We start from the raw sequence: 19412 nt of genomic DNA on the forward strand, positions 1-19412 counted from the left end.
AAGTAGGTTTGACTTTATTTTTGAATAACACAAAGATTCTGAGAAAAAATGTATAAAAATATTATCTATGAATTTCAGCCAGTGTATCTTGGAAACACTGATGATCCCAAAAGATAAGGCATTTCCAGCCAAAAGACTCAGCATTATTTACCCTCTGCCATTCCCACTCTGCCAAGGCATGTCCTCCTGCTAAGGACCCATCCTAGGATGAGTTCTGAGTACAAGATGGAATCTGCTTTTGCTTCCTAGTGATTTGTATTAATCAGCGTTCTCTAGGGGAACAGAACCAACAGATTACATATAATTATAAGGATTATTTAAAAAAATTTTTTTTGAGATAGTGCCTTGCTATGTTGCCCAGACTGGCCTCAAACTCCTGGGCTCAAGCAATCCTCCTATCTCAGACTCCTAAGTAGTTGGGACTATGGGTATGTGCCACCTTGCCCTGTCTTAGAGTGGATATATTAGATTGACTCACAGGATCACAGGCTGAATAGTCCCATAGTGGTCATCTGTAGGCTGGAAAGCTGGGGAAACCTGGAAGCCTCAAAATAAGAGGGACCAGTGATGCAGTCCCAGTTCACCACTGGAGGCCTGGAGCGCTCTGGAGAGCCACTGGTGCAAGTCCATGTTCAAAGGCTGAAGAATCTGGAGTCTGATGTCCAAGGGTGAGGGAAACAGTAGAAAATGCACTCATTCAAGAAGGGCTGAGGGGCTGGGGCTGTAGCTCAGTGGCAGAGTGCTTGTCTAGCACGTTTGAGGCACTGGGTTTGATCCTCAGCACCACGTCCATCTATAATTTAAAAAAAGGGGGGTTGTATGTGTACTCTAGTACTCCAGTGTCCCTCTTCTGCTTTTTCCTTCTCTCTCTTCCTCAGCCTATTGGATGATACCACCCACATTCAGGGCAGGTCTTTCCCACTAAGTTTGCTGGCCCATATGCCAATCACCTCTGAAAATAACCCTCAGACACAACACATCTAGAAGTGTACTTTACCAATTTTCCAGGCATCCCTCAATCTAGTCAAGTTGACAGCTGAAATTAACTATCCCATGGCTGATACCTCCTACCTGTGCTCTTTGCTTTGCTCCTGGAGGATTCCCTCAAGAGCAATGCATTCTAGATCAAAGGAAAGACGGAAAGGGCAAAGCAATTAACCTTGTACGCCCACTTAACATGGCCAAGGCTCCTGGCTTTAAGAAAAGTGTGTGTAAGAGAGGAAAACAAGAAGACTTGTAGAACTCCTGAGTCATCAACAGAGAGAGATCCCACAGAGTGAGATCTGGGACCAGTGTCATGTGGAGAAGAGAAGTTATCACCTGAGATGCTGCATGCTGTCCTGGGAAGGCCACACCCATAAGACCCACAGCTGAGGTTTCTACCAACCCTCAGGCAAGAGCTTGGTAGCCATCCCCTCCAGCAGCTGTCTTGTGGCCATCCTCGGCTACCACCTGTGCCATCTGGGTTCCATTGCCAGCAGTGGCTCCTGTGGAAGTGCCAAGTATCCTGGGAAAACCATCCCCCAGCACCTGGGTCTCCCTGTGGTTGACCTGGGTCACTGGTGGGCCAGCTTCTTTGTCAGGAAGTTCACTCTCTAGTTCATAACTCCAGTGTTGGAATCCCCAGAACCCTCAGAATTTCCCCAGGCCTTCTGCAGCACGGTCACTTACAGCACGGCTCAGGAAGCTACAAGGTGGCCAGCCCAGCATCCTGACCTGAGCAGCCACCACCAGTCCTGGGCTTCAAGGGGCTCTAGGTCATGCCCCATCACTTCCATTGGCAGGCTGCAGCAGGTGGATTATTTTATATCAGAAGCAAAAACACCAAAAACAAATCAAAAGAGCCTATTCTTCACTATCTCAGCCATGAATGAGCTTTCCTGATATCCCATAAACGTTTGCCTTGTGTCAAGAGGAATATAAAAATGGAGGCATGGTGGCACACGCCTGGAATCCCAGCTTCTCAGGAACCTGAGGCAGAGAACTGCAAGTTCAAGGCCAAGATCCTGTCTGAAAATTCTAAAAGAACTGGAGGTATACCTCAGTGGTAGAGCATTAGATTGGCATGTGTAAAGCCCTGAGTTCAACCCTCAGTAACACATACACAGAAGAGGAGGAGGAGGAGGAAGAGGAGGAAGAGGGGGGGGGGGGAGGAGGAGAGGAAAGGAAAAAGGAATGGGGGCTGGTGATTTCAAGCAGCCAGTAGCAAAAATAAAACAGAAATTCAGACATTTCATTTGCATGAACCACAGTCCAGCAGGGCTCAGGTTCAAAGGCCACTTAGGGGTTCAGCATCTTGGTGCAGAGTTGCTGCTGCTGAACTAAAAAGACAAGGTTCTGGACAAGTCTTTGGTGGCCCAGATGTGAGATGTACATACACCATGTGCCAGCCCAGTACCACCTCTGTTATCTAACCTCTCAAGAATGTCCCTGGGTGATGGAGGTGAAGAGTTCACAGTGGGTGGGCTGGGAGGCTGCCAAGTCATCCCAGGAGGCCACACAAGTGCCCCCTTCCCAGGGGGACGAGAGGGAAGGGAATGGCTCCTGGTAGAGAAAAAGATTTGGCAGGTTCTGTCCTCTCTTCTACCTAGACCAGTTGAAGTCCCCCTGTACAAACCACAAAGATCCAGTAGGAAAAACCACAAGACAGTCAAGCAGATGTGGGCACCCACCACGGCCCTCCCCTTACTCTTGAGTAGCTTCAGACAGTTAAGTCACTGAACTGCTTTATATTCTTCAGTCCCAGCCTGGGAATCAGACCTACCTTGCTTGATGATCACACAGTTAACCTAGGTGTCCAGGGCAGAGGGTCTGCCCCACACATCCGCTGTCTCTGCTGTGCAACCCTCCCTAGGCTCCCAGACCTCCCTCCCTCCCTTCGTCATGTTGAGACAGCTCTTCCCATATCTGATTGCATCCTCCTCACCATCGTGAGAGCTACCTTTTCATTTACTCCACATGATGGAGTCATGACGCTATCTGGTTAAGATATCTTTGGAAGATTAAAGAGCAACCCCAGGGCTCCAACCTGGTTCTGTCTATGAAAACCGTAACACCAAACCACAGGAAAGACACAGACTCTGATTGCAGATATACCCTCCAATAGAACAGGATGTAGAGGGACCGGGGGTAGAGCTCAGAGGTAGAGTGCTTACTTAGCATATGTGAGGCTCTGGGTTTGGTCCTCAGACCCCTCAAAAACAAGCAAATAAAAAAAAAAAAAAAAAAAAAAAAAAAACACTGAAGAGGAGGATCCAGTTTTTAGTGCTAGAGTTGTAATTTGTAAATGCACGTTATGAAAAAGCTTGTTCTGAGGGTTGAGGGTGTAGCTCAGTGGTAGAATGCTTTCCCAGCTTGTCAGAGTGAAGCCATGAGTTCAATTCCCAATACAAAAAAAAAAATCGTCCTTTCTGGGGTAGGTGCTTGGCAAGTGTTGTCCTGCAGGGGGCGCCATCAACTCAGTAAACCACAACAGGGTTGGGTGGGAAGTAGCAGGGGTTTTCACAACCCGGTTGAGTTCCAAATGCTGAGGTGTTATTTGCTGTGTATCTACTTATTAAAATGTTTGCTTTGCTATAAGCTGTATTAGATAACTTAAGCAAGTAACACTTTTTAAAATAATGAAAATACTTGTCTCCTGTAATGCACACACAATTGTTTCAGAAATACATCACCAAACCACATCTACAACAAACCTACTATGCAAAGGTCAGAGCTTCTGGGTAGTTTTTTTTGTTTTGTTTTTGCCTTATAAATGTCCTGTTGGAGCTGGGTGTAGCTCAGTAGCAGAGTGCTTCCTTAGCAAGCCCCAGGTTCTAGGTTCAATCATAAAAGATGCATCCCCCATCAAGAAGAGAAGTGAATTCAAAATTAGAAGGAACTCCCTTATTTGTGGGGAACATGTTCCAAGACTTCTAGTAGATGCCTGAAAATGTAGAGAGTAATGAACCCTACATGTACTGTTTTTTTCCCTATACATACATGCCTCTATGAGAAAGTGTAAACTAAGCCAGCTGCAGTGGCACATTAACTGCACATCATCCCAGTGTCTCGGGAGGCTGAGGCAGGAGGATCATGAGTTCAAAGCCAGCCTCGGCAACTTACTGAGTCTCTCAGCAATTTAGCAAGGCTCTGTCTCAAAATTAAAAAAAAAAAAAAAAAGTGTTGGGGGTGTGCTCAGTGGTTAGGCACGCCTGGGTTTAATCCCTGGTACAAAAAGTAAAACAAAAACAACAACAAAAAAAAAACACATTGGGCTTGATGTTGTATGTAGGTCAGTGGTAGAGCACTTGCCTAGTATGCTCAAGGCCCTGGGTTAGATCCCCAGCACAGAAAGAAAGGAAAAAAAAAAAAGTTAAAACTATATCAGAAGGTAAACTCAGAGAGTTACTCTTCCTTTTCCATCTTGGAAGTGTCACGGGAGAAGAGATGCCACGGGGAAGGGTCTGAGGAATTCCTAGAGGAGGAGGAACTCTTAATTCAGGGCCAGCAGGGTTCTTGGCATATGGGACAGGAAAGGATTTCAGCACCAGCCAGACAAAGGCATTAGACTGAGGTTTATTTAGTAAGGTAGATACACATTCAAGTGAGAACAGGGACTGTCTTGAGAGTTAGAAGCCCTGACTTGGGCCAGGGACCAATATTTATAGAAGAGCTGTATCAAGGGCCAGACTGGAGGTGGATCCAGAGTGGAGCTGCACAATTTCCTGCCAGTATTCCCTGTACTTGTGTATTTCCCTCATTTTACAAGGGTGTGTTGCTCAAGATTTACAACTATACATTCTACATCTCAATGGCTTGTGGGCATTTCCTTTAAGATTCAGTATTGCTCTCTTTATCCTAAGTCCCTATCTCAGAAGCACATTTATAGCAGCTGCTGCCTCCAGGAGCCCTCCTAGGTGCACCGCTCAGGACGCCATCCTGTGCCTCTCAGAGTCCTCGGCCATACAGGTGCTTGTCCAGTATCAGGTGGGGTCATCAGGGCCCCTGGAGGTCATCCAACATGCCTCTCCCTCTTACAGATGGAAATTGGGACCTCAGACTTCTAGCAACTAGGGCAGGACCAGAACCCAGGCTTTGAGCCCTGGGTCCATCCAGAAACCTTTAGGCCTCTTAGGAGTGAGAGTGTAGCAGTGGTCCACTTTATGCTTTGAATATGGTCATTGTTGCTCTGCCACTACAACTTATTTATATATGGTACCTGGGATTGAACTCATGGGCACTCAACCACTAAACCACATCCCCACCCCTACTTTGTATTTTATTTAGAGACAGGGTCTCACTGAGTTGCTTAGTACCTCGCTTTTGCTGAGGCTGGCTTTGAACTAGAGATCCTCCTGCCTCAGCCTCCCAAGCATCTGGGATTACAGGCATGCGCCACAGGGCCTGGAACCTCAACTTATTTTTTTTTTAATGGACATGTTTCTTCTCTTCCTCTCCCCCTGCTCCTCCCTAATCTCAGGGGAAACAGGATTACCTTTCTTCCCCATCCTAGGCAGTGTTATCTGTCCTCAAGTACACACCCACCATAGGAACAAATGGGGATGGAGGAACACGGAAATGACTATCTCTCAAATTAACAAGTGAATTAAAACTCCAACGGAGAACATGTGGAATGTAGCCTCTGAGTCACCGCTTTAAAAGTCCTTTGTTCCTGCTGATGGACAGAATCACAGCCTTTGGGATAAGAGTTCCCTGTGTTTCTCCTTTGGTAGCAAAGCAATAAACCTTCTTTTTCCTTTTTCTCAATCCATTGGATTGTCCTTGTTATTGGATTGGCATTGGGGACGAAGGCCAAGCTTTTGGCAACACTCGGTCTGAATTTCATCCTACCCGTTTTATTCTGGTGAAGTCACATAACCTCTCCTGGCCTCTGCTTCCACATCTGTAAAATGGAACTAATGAGCTCCACTTCTGAGGATTGTGATAAGGATCAGATGAGGCAATGTCTGAGAAAGCTCTCAGTAAACTGGGAAGAGAGGCTTTGAGAATGATGGCAGTTGCCACAGGAGGAAATTCCAGAACAGCCACCGGATTGCTGGAGTCAAGGGCCGGTGTTTCTATCTTTGATTAGACCCAGGATGTTGATAAATGTTCAACAAATAATTCTACACCAAACATCATGCAGTTTCTGCAAAGATGAAGTCCTAGCCCGCAAAGTAAAGGTAATAGAGTATGTTCATAAGGTCTAAACTTCTCCACTGGTCCCCTCTGCTTTGCCCCCAGCCACTCCATGTAGGTGAACCCTTCTCACCCTTGCCAGGCCTTCAGAATTCCTTCTCCACGGTCCACTCCCTCTCCCTGTTTCCCGCATGACCCACCTTCCTGCAACACTTCATTCACTCATTCATTGATATATCACACCATCACTTAGTCAGTTATTACCAGGTGTCTTCTGGAAACAAAACAGACCAAAGCCCTGCACTCCTGCCTGAAATCCCAGAGACTTGGGAGGCTAAGGACGGAGGATTACAAATTTGAGGTCTGCCTCAGCAACTTAGTGAGACCCTGTCTCAAAAACTAAAAAGGGTTGGGGAAGTGACTCACTGGTAGAGTGTCCCTAGGTTCAATCTTGGCCTTTAGGGAAGTTTGAGGTTGTCTTTGCACACTTTCACCCCTTTCCTGCTTTCTCAGGAAGGAAGGCTCCCTTGGTCTCCAGGGGGGTCACCCCAACACACTAGGCACCTTTGGCTGATTTTTAGTCTGGAAACTTCTAAGTTAGAGGCAGCTGAAAGTCTTCCCCATTGGAAAATACAGGGGAGAAAAGGCAGTGTCTTTTCTGCATCCACCTCAAGGTTCATGGCTGAGGACCCCTAAACAGAAGGCAGATTAACAAGTGAAAACTTGAAATGAAGACCCAGTGAAGACCCTGTGCATTCTTACACTAAGTTTGATGAAGAAGGGGTCAGTTGTGGAGAAATGTGATTGGAGGATAAAAGGGTCTAATGGCGGTAAGCTGGGGGAGGGGGTTGGTTCAGATTCTTCTCTGTGTCCCTGTGCCTTCAGAGATAAGGACATTCCTTTTCTCCAGGTGTAGGGAGACCCCTCTGCAATGGGGTTTTACTGTCATGGGAGAAGAGATGTCTCTGAAGGGTGTAAGGAGTTCCCAGAGGAAGGGGGAAACAGAAGACACCTGGTAATAACTGACTAAGTGATGGTGTGATATATCAATGAATGAGTAAATGAAGTGTTGCATGTAGGTGAGAAGGGTTCACTTACATGGAGTGGCTGGGGGCAAAGCAGAGGGGACCAGTGGAGAAGTTTAGACCTTATGAACATACTCTATTACCTTTGCTTTGCGGGCTAGGACTTCATCTTTGCAGAAACTGCATGATATTAGTTAGTTCTTGTTAACTAAGAACAAGCGGGGTTCTTGGCATAAGTGACAGAAAAGAATTTCAGCATGAGCCTGATAAAAGCATACACGGAGGAGCAGCCCTGACTTGAGCTGAAGGTCCAATATTTATAGAAAGGCTGTATCAGGGGCTGTACTGGAGGTGGATCGGGGTGGAGCTGCATAATTTCCCGCGTTTTCCTGTGCTGACGTATTTCCCTCATTTTACAAGGGCACAGGCCCCAAAGGGCATGTTGCTCAAGATTTACAGCTGTGTTGTCTGCATCTCAATGGCTTGTGGGCATTTCCTTTAAGATTCAGTATTCCTCTCTCTTTATCCTAAATTCCTATCTCAGTATAACCTACTTACAAGGGAAGTCAGAAAATTCCTTGGTGGCTTCTTTAGGGGAAAAGGTGGAAGAAAGTCAGAGAAGCCTTTCTGCCTGTGCCCTTTTCTCAAATGCCATAGAGCCATATTTGGGACAGTGTGTCTCAGCCATTCCACCCTGAATGTACCTGATCTCCTCTAAACCCCTGTTGGGGAACCTGTTCTCAACAGCCCAGGTCAGGGACCCCTCACTCCCGTGACAGACTCTTAACACTCGCCTGAGGTCTCCCAAAGGTCATTTTCCTTGTTTCCCCAGCATCTGCACAGCGGATGCTCAGCAATGTGTGTGTGCATGCATGCATTCTGAGAAGAGCCCGTTAGGAACAGAGGTGGTTCTGTGGTTTGCCAGAGTAGGGAAGCAGGGAGCCATATTCCAATGGGGAGATAACAGAAATGACATCCTGCAGGATGTACATGTGGCCTGGTCCAGGATGAATGAGTCAGCTATGACCACAGGAAGGAGACTGACCTGCTGGGCTGCTATAGTTTGGATCTGGAATGTCATCCAAAGGCTCCTGTATTACATGCTTGGTCCTCAGCCTGTGGAGTTATTGGGAAGTAGTAGAACATTTAGAAGTTAGACCATTGGGGACATGGTTTAGAACGGGATATTGGGACCCTGGTCCCTCCTCTCTCTCTTTGCTTCCCAGATGCCACTAGGTGAAGAGTCCTCCTCTATCATGTAATCTCACTATGACGTACTGCCACAAGCCTCTAGCAATAGGACCAAAAAACCATGGACTGCAACCTCTGAAACCACGAACCAAAATAAACCTTTCCTCCTTCTAAGTTGATTACCTCAGGTATTTTGTCACAACTGAAAGCTGGTTAACACATGAGCAAGAGAGTAGAGGGGCCAGTTGTTGCAGAGACAGGGAGGCCAGACCCATGCGATTTGCTAAGAAGTCGTTCAGTTGGTCCCAGGGTGTGGAGAAGAAAGTGAGAAAGGAAAAGGAATGGGGAGAGGAAGTGGCAGAGAGTAGGTGTCACCTGAGCAGGAAAAGTCTTTAATGTCAAACTGGGGAATCTGACCCCAGTCACTCAGGGGTCAGAAGTTCATACCCAGCAAGGGCAGGTTATGGTAGATGCTTGAGGCCCCGTAGACAGAAATGATGAGCCAAGGGGAAGACCAGGCTTGGAGCAGCCACAGCTTCACACTGTTTTATTTTATTTATTTTATTTTTGGTGCTGGGAATATTTTTTTAAACAGTTTTTAGTCGTAGATGGAAACGATATCTTTTTGATTTTATTTATTTATTTTTATGTGGTGCTAAGGAACAAACCCAGTGCCTCACACATGCTAGGGGAGTGCTGTACCACTGAGCCACAACCTGGTGCTGGGAATTTATCCTAGGGATGCTTTGTCACTGAGTCACATCTTTTTTTTGGGGGGGGGGGGGCAGGGATTGAACCAATGGGTGCTTTACTACTGAGCTACATCCTCAGCCCTTTTTATTTTTGATTTTTTTTTTGGGGGGGGTGCAGTCACCAGAGATTGAACCCAGAGGTGCTCAGCCTCTGAGTCACATCCCCAGCCTTTTTTTTTGAAACCAGTTCTCACTAAGTTGCTTGGGACCTCGCTAAATTACTGAGGCTGGCTTTGAACTTGTGATCCTCCTGCCTCAGCCTCCCAAATTGCTGGATTACATGTTTTTGTCACCATGCTTGGCTTCATGCTGTTTTAAAGAAAAGCCCCAAATTTAGTCTTTATAGTCATATTTCCTTAGTAAAAATAAAACAAGATTTTGGGCCTTCAGGTTGCAGCTGCTGGGGGCAGTTTTAAGTGGCCAGATCAGAGATAACAACACATTTTTTCAGTATTAAACAGTATTATACAGTATTTTACAGTATTTAAACAGTATGGAAAAATAATCAGAGGCTGAACATGGTGTTGCACACCTGTATTCCCAGCAACTCAGGAAAACTGAAGCAGGAGGATCACAAGTTGGAAGCCAGCTTGAGCTACTTAGTGAGACCCTGTCTCAAAAAAAAAAAAAAAAAATTAAAAATTGTTGGGGATGTAGGTCAGTGGTAAAGCAGCCCTCCCTGCGTTCAAAAACCAAGTACTGGGGGGAAAAAAAAAGAAATAATAATTGGAGGCTGGGCGTGGTTCCTAACACCTTAATGCTAGTGACTTGGGAGGTTGGAGGATCCCAACTCAGGGCCAGACTGAGCAATTTAGCCGACCTTGTCTCAGTGGTAGAGGACCCCTGGGTTCAATCCCTGGTATGGGAGGAGGAGGGTGGATTGTTTATTTGAAATTGCAATTTGTATTTGTTAAATCCGGCCACCCCATGGAGAAATCATGAGGCTATGGAATTGAGAACATCTGACATAGATTTGAATAGGTGGGCAGTGGGGGTTTATAAACGTCAGGGGTGGGATGCAGGACAGGGCAGCAATGCCTCTCCAGGGTAGCTGCTAGGTCAGTTGGGCTCTCTATAAAGCCTGACCCAAACAGGTGCAGACATCCAGGACAAAAGATCCAGGTGACTCACATAGGTCTCCACCCTGCTTCTACCCACCCCCCCAAGTCCATTCTCTGCAGGGTGACCCTCAGGTTGGACTCAGGGACAAGTACGAGATATAGGCACCTGGACAGGAGGAAGAGGGGTCCCCATCCTTTCCTTGGGCTTCTCCTCCCAGCACAGCCAAACATCACTACCCCACATTTTCTCTGTTCTCTGCCTCCATCTACTTTATGCTCTGAATACACATAGCCCTTGCTGCTCTGCCACGGCAGCTTATTTTTTAAAAATGGACATGTTTCCTTCTCTCCCTCTCTCCCTTCTCCTCGCAAATCTCTCCCCCTCCCTAATCTCAAGGGAAACAGGATAATCTTTCTTTCTCATCCTAGGCAAATTTATCTGTCCTTGAGTACACACCTACCATAGGAATGAAGTAATCCAGACTTTGGGGATGGTATCTGAAGATGTCAGAAATGATTATCTTCCAAATTAACAAGTGAATACCAACTCCAGACAGAGAACATGTGGAATGGAGCCCTGGAATCACTTCTATAAATATACCCTGTTCCTGCTGATGGGCAAAATCACAGTCTCTGGGACAGGAGTCCCCTGTGTTTCTCCTTTGCTAACAAAGCAACAAATCTTTTTCCTTTTTCTTAAAACTGGGTTCTCGGGCTGGGGAGATAGCTCAGTTGGTACAGTGCTTGCCTTGCAAGCACAGGGCCCTGGGTTCAATCCCCAGCACCAAAACCAAACCAAACCAAAACAAAACAAAAACTGGGTTCTCGTTAATGGATTGGCATGGGGACAAGCACTGAGCTTTCAGCAACACCTCCACAGAGGAGGGGGGCTCTGCCTGTCCTTGCAGCTGCAACTCCAGGATGGCGCAGCAGCACGTGGAGCCAGACTGTTCCTGAGCTCCCCAGCGGGAGCCACCACACAGTGAGGAAGTTGAGGTTGTGGGATGGATAGGATGGCAGGTGGGCACTGGCAGAGCTTGTGCTGGTTTCCTCCCTCTCTGTCCGATGCTTTTTAGGGTTTTGCCTGTTCCTCATCCTCCTTTACCTGCTTTCACATCTGGCAAACCTTCCAGCCCAGACCTTTTGTTTTACCCTCTCAAGCCCCAGGATAACTGACCCCCTGTACTGAGTCCTCTCTGCCTGCCCCCCTCCATCTCGCTCCCCTCTCCTTTTCTCCCTCTCTCCCTCCCTCTTTCTCTCCACTTCTCTACCTCCCTTCCTCCCCCTTTCCCGTCCTCTCTCCCACAATACTTGCTGCTCCTCAACTACTTTCTCTCTCTTCATTTCTGTCTTGTTCACAAAACAGCTCAAAAATTTCTCCTGATTTCCCCAAGAAATGCGTAAAAATGTTCCCCCTTCCACCCAACACCACAAAATAAAAACCACCATAGCAGACTCTGCACTGGGTAAAAATGTCTGATTGCCTTAAAAATGCCAGAAAAGCTAAATCCTTTTGACAAAACTTAGATCTGCAAAATATGATCCAGGAGACTGGGCTTGGTAAAAATCACGGTTGCAAAAGGAAAGGAAAACTGATAGATGAAATCCATTTTGGAGAGCAAGGGAGAGGGGATGGTAATGGGAAAGATAGTAGATAAATGGGATAAAACTTTCCTGTGTTCTTATGTAAATACACGACCAGTGTAACTCCATATCATGAATAACCAAAAGAATGGGAAGTTATACTCCATGTATGTACGATACGTCAAAATATATTCTACTGTCATGTAAAACTAAAAAGAACAAATAAAAAAAAAAAGAAAATCAATTTTAAAAAAGAAATCCATTTTGTTTAAGAGTTAGATTGAGGTCTGGGGTTTGGCTCAGTGGTAGAGGGCTTGCCTAGCATGCAAAGGCCCTAGGTTCCATCCCCAGCACCCACAAATAAATAAATATTAGACTGAATAAAATTAAAATTGAAAAAAGTATATCTATGGAATACGTTTGGCAAAATTAAATTTAAATACAAAAGCAAATGATTTGACAAAGCTGTACTTAAATTTTTATGAAGGAATTAATTTGCTTTTATGAAACATTTCAAAAATGCTTTATTGACATATTAATATTGGCATAAGTTCTTTTTTTTTTTTTGGTGGTGGTGTTGGGGATTGAACCTGGAGCCTTGTGCAGGCAAGGCACGCACTCTACCAACTGAGCTATATCCCCAGCTTTGGTAAAAGTTCTAATTAAAATATTTCTATTCAAGCTGGTTGTGGTGGCACACAACTGTCATTCCAGCAATTTGGGTGTCTGAGGCAGAAGGACTGCAAGTTTGAGACCAGCGGGGGCAACCTAGCAAGACCCTGTCTCAAAATGAAACATAGGGGCTGGAGTTGTGGCTCAGTGGCAGAGTGCTTGCCTTGCATGTGTGAGGCACTGGGTTCGATTCTTGGCACCACATATAAATGAATGAATGAAGTAAAGGTCTATCAACACCTTAAAAAATAAAACATAAAAAAGGGATGGTGATGGTGATGTGGCCCAGTGATAAAGTGCCCCTGGGTTCAAGCTCCGGCTATAGCTCAGTGGTAGAGCACTTGCCTCGCATGTGTGAGGTACTGGGTTCAATCCTCAGCACCACATAAAAAAAATAAAAATAGTGTGTCTCTTTATGACTAAAAATATTTAAAAAAATAAGTGCTCCTGGGTTCAATTCCCAGCACACACATATAAAAAAAGTCAGAGTCAACCTATGGAGGAATTGTTATGCGAAGGTTCATGAGAGGACAGAATTCCAAAGAAGTGACCCCGGAAGCTTTTGTAACTACGAAGTGATTAACAGGCCAAGATCTCTTCTGGTGGCTTTCTATGACTAGAGACAAAAATTAAGAGTCCAGGCCTGCAGAGAGTTGGGAACTGATAAGAAAACTCCCACACCAGGCTTAGCCCCCAAATGACTGTGCCCCAGGAGTAAAAGTGAACTGAAAATAAACTAGCCCTTACTTGAAAGTAGTCAAGGCTTTGAGTCATCTAGGTGCTCCAGAAAACATCACGCCCCAAGTATGAACTAAGATGATCTCAGTTTGTCAATCCCTCCAGGCGCCTGGAAAATGAAATAGAAAATTTTCTTCAGTGAATGACAAAATCAAATTATTCCTACAGATAATTTCACAAACACAATATTTAACACACAAAAATAACCAAACATAAGAGGAAGTAAGATTCCTTGAGCTAAAACCACCGAAATAACAGTTAACAGAAACAGAGCCAGAGGAACTCCAGACTATAAAACAAATCTGTGTTCAAGAAACCAGGGCTGGTACTGGCATGCCTGTAATCCCAACAGCTCGGAAGGCTGAGGCAGGATGATTGCGAGTTCAAAGCCAGTCTCAGCAAATTAGCACTTTAGCAATTCCCTAAACAACTCGGCAAGATCCTATCTCTAAATAAAAAATAAAAAGGGTTGGGGATGTGGCTCAGTGGTTGAGCAACCCTGGGTTCAATCCCTGACACAAAGAAAGAAAGAAAGAAAAAAAAGAAGAAATGAACCAGGGCTAGTGATGTAGCTCGGTGGTACCCTTGCCTAGTATGTTCAACCAGTTTGATTCCCCAACACACACACACACACACACACACACACACACACACACACACCCCAAAAGAAAGAGAGGGAGAGAGAGGGAGAGAGAGAGAAGAAAGGAAGGAATTAAATGTCAAAATTGAGAGTTGCAACAGAGAACAGGAGACTCTATAAAATTATACAGCATGTATGAAAAGGGAATAAATAGGAAGTCTATGAAAATTCAAACTAAAGCTGGGCATGGTCATGCAGTCCTATAATCCCAGTGTCTCGGAAGCAAAGGCAGGAGGATAACAAGTTCAGGCCAGCCTGAGGAATTTCATGGACCCTGCTTCAAAATTTAAAAAATAAATAAATAAAAAGGGCTGGGGACGTAGCTCAGTGGTAGAGCATGTCTGGGTTCACTCCCCAGTACCACAATCAATCAATGGAACTAGAATTATAAACCCATGGAATCATTTGATAGGTTTTGTTGTGTTGTTATTGCAGTATTGGAGGTAGAATCTAGGGATGCTCTACCACTAAGCTACATCCTGAGTCCTTTTTATTTTTTATTTTGATACAGAGTCTTGCTTCATTTCCCAGGCTGGCCTTGAACTTGTAATCTTCCTGCCTTGGCCTCCTGAGTCGATGGGATTACAGATGTGTGTCACCAAAGCTGGCTGATTTAACAGATTCAGCAGGGCTAAAGAAGGAACTGGAGAAGTGGAAGATGGCTCAGAAGAAATGATCCAGAAGGAAGTATGGAAAGACAAAAGGATGTGAAATGCAAAAGAAAAGTTTACAGATATGGAAGTCACCATGAGAAGAGTTTACATATGTTTAAATTGTAGTTCCAGAAGAGAGAAATGAGAACAAAGGCAATAGTTTAAAAGATAATGATTGAGAATTTTCCAGAATGGTTGGAAGATATCTGTTTATAGATTTGAGAAGTCAAATTTCTCAGAAGGAGAATAAAGAAAGAAACACACCAGCATGGTGAAAATGTAGAAAATCAGAGACAAAAAAACCCAATCTATCCCGCTGGGATTGTGGCTCAGTGATAGACCACTTGCCTAGCATGTGTGAGGCACTGGGTTCGATTCTCAGCACAGCATACAAATAAATAAATAAAGGTTCATTGACAACTAATAAAAATATTTTAAAAAAGAATTATCAAAGAAGACAGAGGAAAACAACAGATAATAATGCTAGTTACTTACTTCTTATCTCTCAGCCCAGAATCCTGCAACCTGTTCAGTGCTACAGGGGCTAGGGTCTGCAGACCACCTTTTCTAGAACCCCTTACCAGCTGACTTCCTATTAGGTTTTGCCTGTGGGAGGCACTAAAGGGATATTAACTGGAGGGAGAAAGGAATTCCTTCCTGTCTCTACATCCTGTTGGCTTCACTTCAAGTGTTCCCAGCTTCTTTCAGTTCTCCCAGCACCAGCCTAACAAGGGGAGAGCCCACGTTGGTAGGGACTTGCTTACGGCCCAGCCCCCTAGGATCCTCCAAGATCCTAGGTCCTGTTAGCCCTCGCTCTCCCCTTTCATCCTCCCAAGCCTAGGGGTGGCAGCTGCTTCCTGTAATTACTAATATATGGGTAACTTCACCTTTTCTGGCTCTTCAGCTTTCCAGCATCTGTGTAAACAACCCACCTTTGTGGATATCTCTTTTGTTTGAAAAAACTAACATGGTTCATAATTTCCTGAATTCTGTAAAAAAAAAAAAAAAAAAAAAAAAAAAAATACAAAACTCTTCAAAGGACCACGGTGTGGTAGATTGTATTCTTGTTCCCAATTACTTGGTGCCAATGCCTGTGGGACATAAGTTAGATCTGTAAAACCTGATCCCACTCTGCTGACATCAGACTTGGCTAATAACAAGTGAGGGTAAGTGATGTCTGCTGCCAAAAAGCTTTAAGAATAGTCATAGGATTTTGCAGTTGCTCCTTTTCCCCTCTGCCAGGAGATGGTCCCAGGTAGGAGCCATGGCCATCGGCACAGGACATCAAAAATGAGCCTGAAATAAACCTTTGTTGTTGCAAGCCAAGGAGATTTAGGATGTTAGATGAGCAACATGAAATCCTACAGATTCACAGAATTGGAGTAAGTCCAATTTCTCACGATTTCTCAACAGCAAAAATGGAAGCCAGCAGATAGCTAGGTCATAGTTTAAATGGACAGCAATTACTGTCCAAAAAAAAAAGATGAGTGAAGTGGCGTGTATAATCCCAAGTACTCAGGAGGTTGAAGCAGAAGGATCGAAAGTTAGAACCCAAGGCTGGGGATATAGCTCAGTTCGTAGACTGCTTGCCTGTCAAGCGCAAGACCCTGGGTTCAATCCCCAGCACTGCAAAAAAGTAAAAAAAAAAAAAATAAATAAAAGAAAGTTTGAACACAGAATGGACAACTCAGCAAGACCCTCTCTCAAAATAAAAACAAAAAGGACTGGGGAACTAAGATGATCTCAGTATAATGAGTGGTAGAGTGTCCCTGGGTTAAACCCCCAGTACCATGATAGATATCTAGGTAGATATTTTAAAAATAAAAGACACATAAAACAAGGAACTGCAAAAGTTAAAAGGATGTGAAATAGAGCCAGGTATGGTGGCACGTGCCTGAAATCCCAGCGACTTGGGAGGCTGAGGAAGGAGGATTTGTTTGGTTTGTTTTATTTTGTTTTTTTTTTTTTTTGTGGTACTGGGAATTGAATCCTGGGCCTACACACGTACTACAACTCCAGCTCAGGACTTTGAGGAGAACCTCAGCAACTTGGCAAGGCTCTAAGTAACTTAGTAAGACCCTGCCTCCAAATCAAAAAACAGTCTGAGGATGTAGTTCAGTGGTTAAGCACCCCAGGTTCAATTCCCAGTATCTCCCCCCAAAAAAGATGTGAAATAATGTACCACATAGACATTAACCATTAGCCAAATGAATACTTTTGCAGCTAATTATCAGACAAAAAGAACTTCAAGTTTAAAAAGCACATATGAGATAAAGCAGGTCATAATAATAAATGTCCTGGTCCCTAAGACATAGCATTTCCAATTTGTAGTTACCTATTAACATGGTCTTAAAATGTAAATAAGGGAAATTTTCTGTATGTCCCCATATTAGAATACTCAGGAAACAAGTCAGTTGAAAGTCTTAAGCAGAGAAGAAACATGATCAGATTCAAGTTTTAGAGGCACCTGGGCTTCCCTATAGAGAATGGGCTAGGCGTGGAGGTGAAGCAAGTGCAAGTTAACTGGTCTGTTTTTTTGTAGTCCTGGAGATTGAATCCAGGGAACCTCTACCCCTGAGCCACACCCTCAACACTTTTTATTTTAAACTTTGAGACAGGGTCTCTCTAAGTTGCTGAGGCTGGCCTTAAATGTCAGATCCTCTTGCCTCAGCCTCCAAAGCCACTGAGATTACCGGTGTGTGCCATCGTACTGGGCAGGTTAGCTGGCTGTTGTAGGAAGCAGGAAGCCTGGTGAAGGAGGGTGGTGGTGCACCCTGGGGCTGCAGAGGTGTAGAGAAGGTGGTAGATGTAAGACATAGTTGGACACGCCTCTACAGGACTTGCTAATGGATTGGATGGGTTACCAGATGAAGTAAGGAAAGAAACTGAGGCTTCCTCCCAGCTGTGGGTGCCATGGATAGTGACAGCATGTCATCACTGAGGAAGGACAGGTGTGAAGGGGGATGTTGAGCATTCTGTTTTTTAATGGAGAACCTCAGTGAACACCCAAGTGGGGATGGCCAACAGGTTGCCTTTGTTGACTAAGAAAGTGAACTCGCTTCTCCAGGGGGGCAGATACAGTGAAATTCAGTATTGAGTTTTAGACTATTCTGCTGAACAGCCTTCAATGGGGAAGCATGGGCTTCCCTGTAGCTCCCATTGCTCTGGGTGTGTTCCCATGTGGCTCACAGGCTGGCTGGCAGGAGTCACATCCCTCACCTCTCACCCCCGCATCGTCCCTTCCGCTGCCTGCATGGCTCTATCTCACTTTCTCTTTTCTCACAGGACACTTTCTAGTCCCCTCGCTGTCCTGGTCTGTCTAATTTTATTACCTCTTTTAGCTTGAACACTTGCATTATCAGATGGGTCAGTCAGAAAACAGAGGGGCCCCTCATTTATGTTCAAACAAACCAGCATTTACCATCTGCATACATCTCCATCTTTTCTCTCACGGGCCATTGAGAACCTGTTGTGTTCTGTTCTGGCACTGTGTTGGTCCCTACACACACACACACACACACACACACACACACACAGAGTTTCATGGATTCCTCTTAACCCTGTGAGTTAGAACTTGTTTCAGTCAGCTTTTTCTAAAAGACCCGACCAGAACAATTGCAGAGGAGGAAAAGTTTATTTGAGTTTCATGGTTTCAAAGGTCTCAGTTCATAGACAGCCAGCTGGCTCCATTCCTCAGGGCTTGAGGTGAGGCAGAACAACATGGTGGAAGAATGTGGCAAAGGGAAGCAGCTCACATGATGATCAGAAAGCAGAGAGAGAGAGACTTCACTCACCATATAAAAAATACACCCTGCAAAAGCCATGCCCCCAATGCCCACCTCCTCCAGCCACACCCTATCAACCTTCAGTTACCACTCAGTTAATCCCTATCAGGGGACTAATTCACTGATTGGTTAAGCCTTTCACAACCCAATCACTTCTCTTCTGAACCTTCTTGCACTGTCTCACTGAGCTGTTGGGGGACACCTACATCCAAATCATAACAGAACTTACCACCCCATTTTAGAAGTGAGTAAACTGAGGCCAAGGATCACATGCCATATATAAATTTCACAGCTGGGATCTGAATGCAGAACAAACCGATTTAAGAGTTTTGATCTTTTCACTTTACCTTACCCATCCCACTCCATATTCTTACCCCATAACTTAGGTTCCAGTATTTACCTGTGTTTTCTTTCAGGACTCAAGTGAAGACCAGGGACTGAAATCTCCTCAGATTCAGGGAACTCTTAACTAAACTATCCAGTTATGAATGACCTCTGGAAGGATAAGAGCAAGAAACTGGGAAAGAACAGAGAGCAACTTGGAAAAGACTGAGTATTAGCTTTTTGTTACTAAGACAAAATACCTGAGGCAGGTTTCTTTAAACAGATTTATTTAGCTCACAGTTTTGGCATTTCTGAAAGTCCAAACAGTATGATGCAGATTGTTGTAAGAACCCCTCTTAATTACTTCAGTGAGAGCCTGTTTCTATATCTGTGGCTTCTCTACTTATAAAACTATCAGGAGTAGAACAGGGTGGCACAACTTGTAATCCCAGTGACTCCAGAAGCTGAGGAAGGAGGATGGCAAGTTTGAGGCCAGCTTCAGCAACTTAGTGGGACACTCAACAACTTGGCAAGACCCTGTCTCACGATAAAAAAGAAAAATGACTGGGGATGTAACTTAGCGGTAAATTGCCCCTGGGTTCAATCCCCACTACACAAAAAATAGAAAATTAAAGAAAAAAACAAAGCCACCAGGATTCAATCATGGGGGCTCCACCTTAATCACCTGATTCAATCTAATCACCTCCAAAAGTGCCATTTCTAAACAGCATAGACAGATCAAGTTTCCACTCTCTTAATATCATTAACTAAATAAAACTTTGGGGATTAAACTCCTGTATGCGTTTGGGAGTAGGGTGGACCAACCATATTGAAACTATGACAACTGTCATTTCTTATGCTGGGGAG

The 19412-nt window shown here is 44.7% G+C and overlaps 1 long non-coding RNA gene across 4 annotated transcripts in view; it reads right to left on the reverse strand.

Moving 5' to 3' along the window:
- Nucleotides 1–2249: 2249 nt before the first annotated feature.
- The window catches only part of LOC306663755, a 28125-nt gene continuing 10962 nt past the window's right edge, over nucleotides 2250–19412 (reverse strand). For 3 of the 4 annotated variants that reach the window (XR_013764513.1, XR_013764514.1, XR_013764516.1), the window contains 4 exons: nucleotides 18622–18738; nucleotides 13153–13252; nucleotides 8191–8261; nucleotides 2250–4131 (listed from right to left, as the gene is read on the reverse strand). This is a non-coding gene — a long non-coding RNA (uncharacterized lncRNA). Of the gene's footprint in view, nucleotides 4136–8190; nucleotides 8262–13152; nucleotides 13253–18621; nucleotides 18739–19412 lie in introns of all 4 variants that reach the window. The other variant, XR_013764515.1, reaches the window with a different exon arrangement.

This window comes from Sciurus vulgaris, assembly GCF_902686455.1.
Source record: "Sciurus vulgaris genome assembly, chromosome: 6".
Taxonomy (NCBI): Eukaryota; Metazoa; Chordata; class Mammalia; order Rodentia; family Sciuridae; genus Sciurus; species Sciurus vulgaris.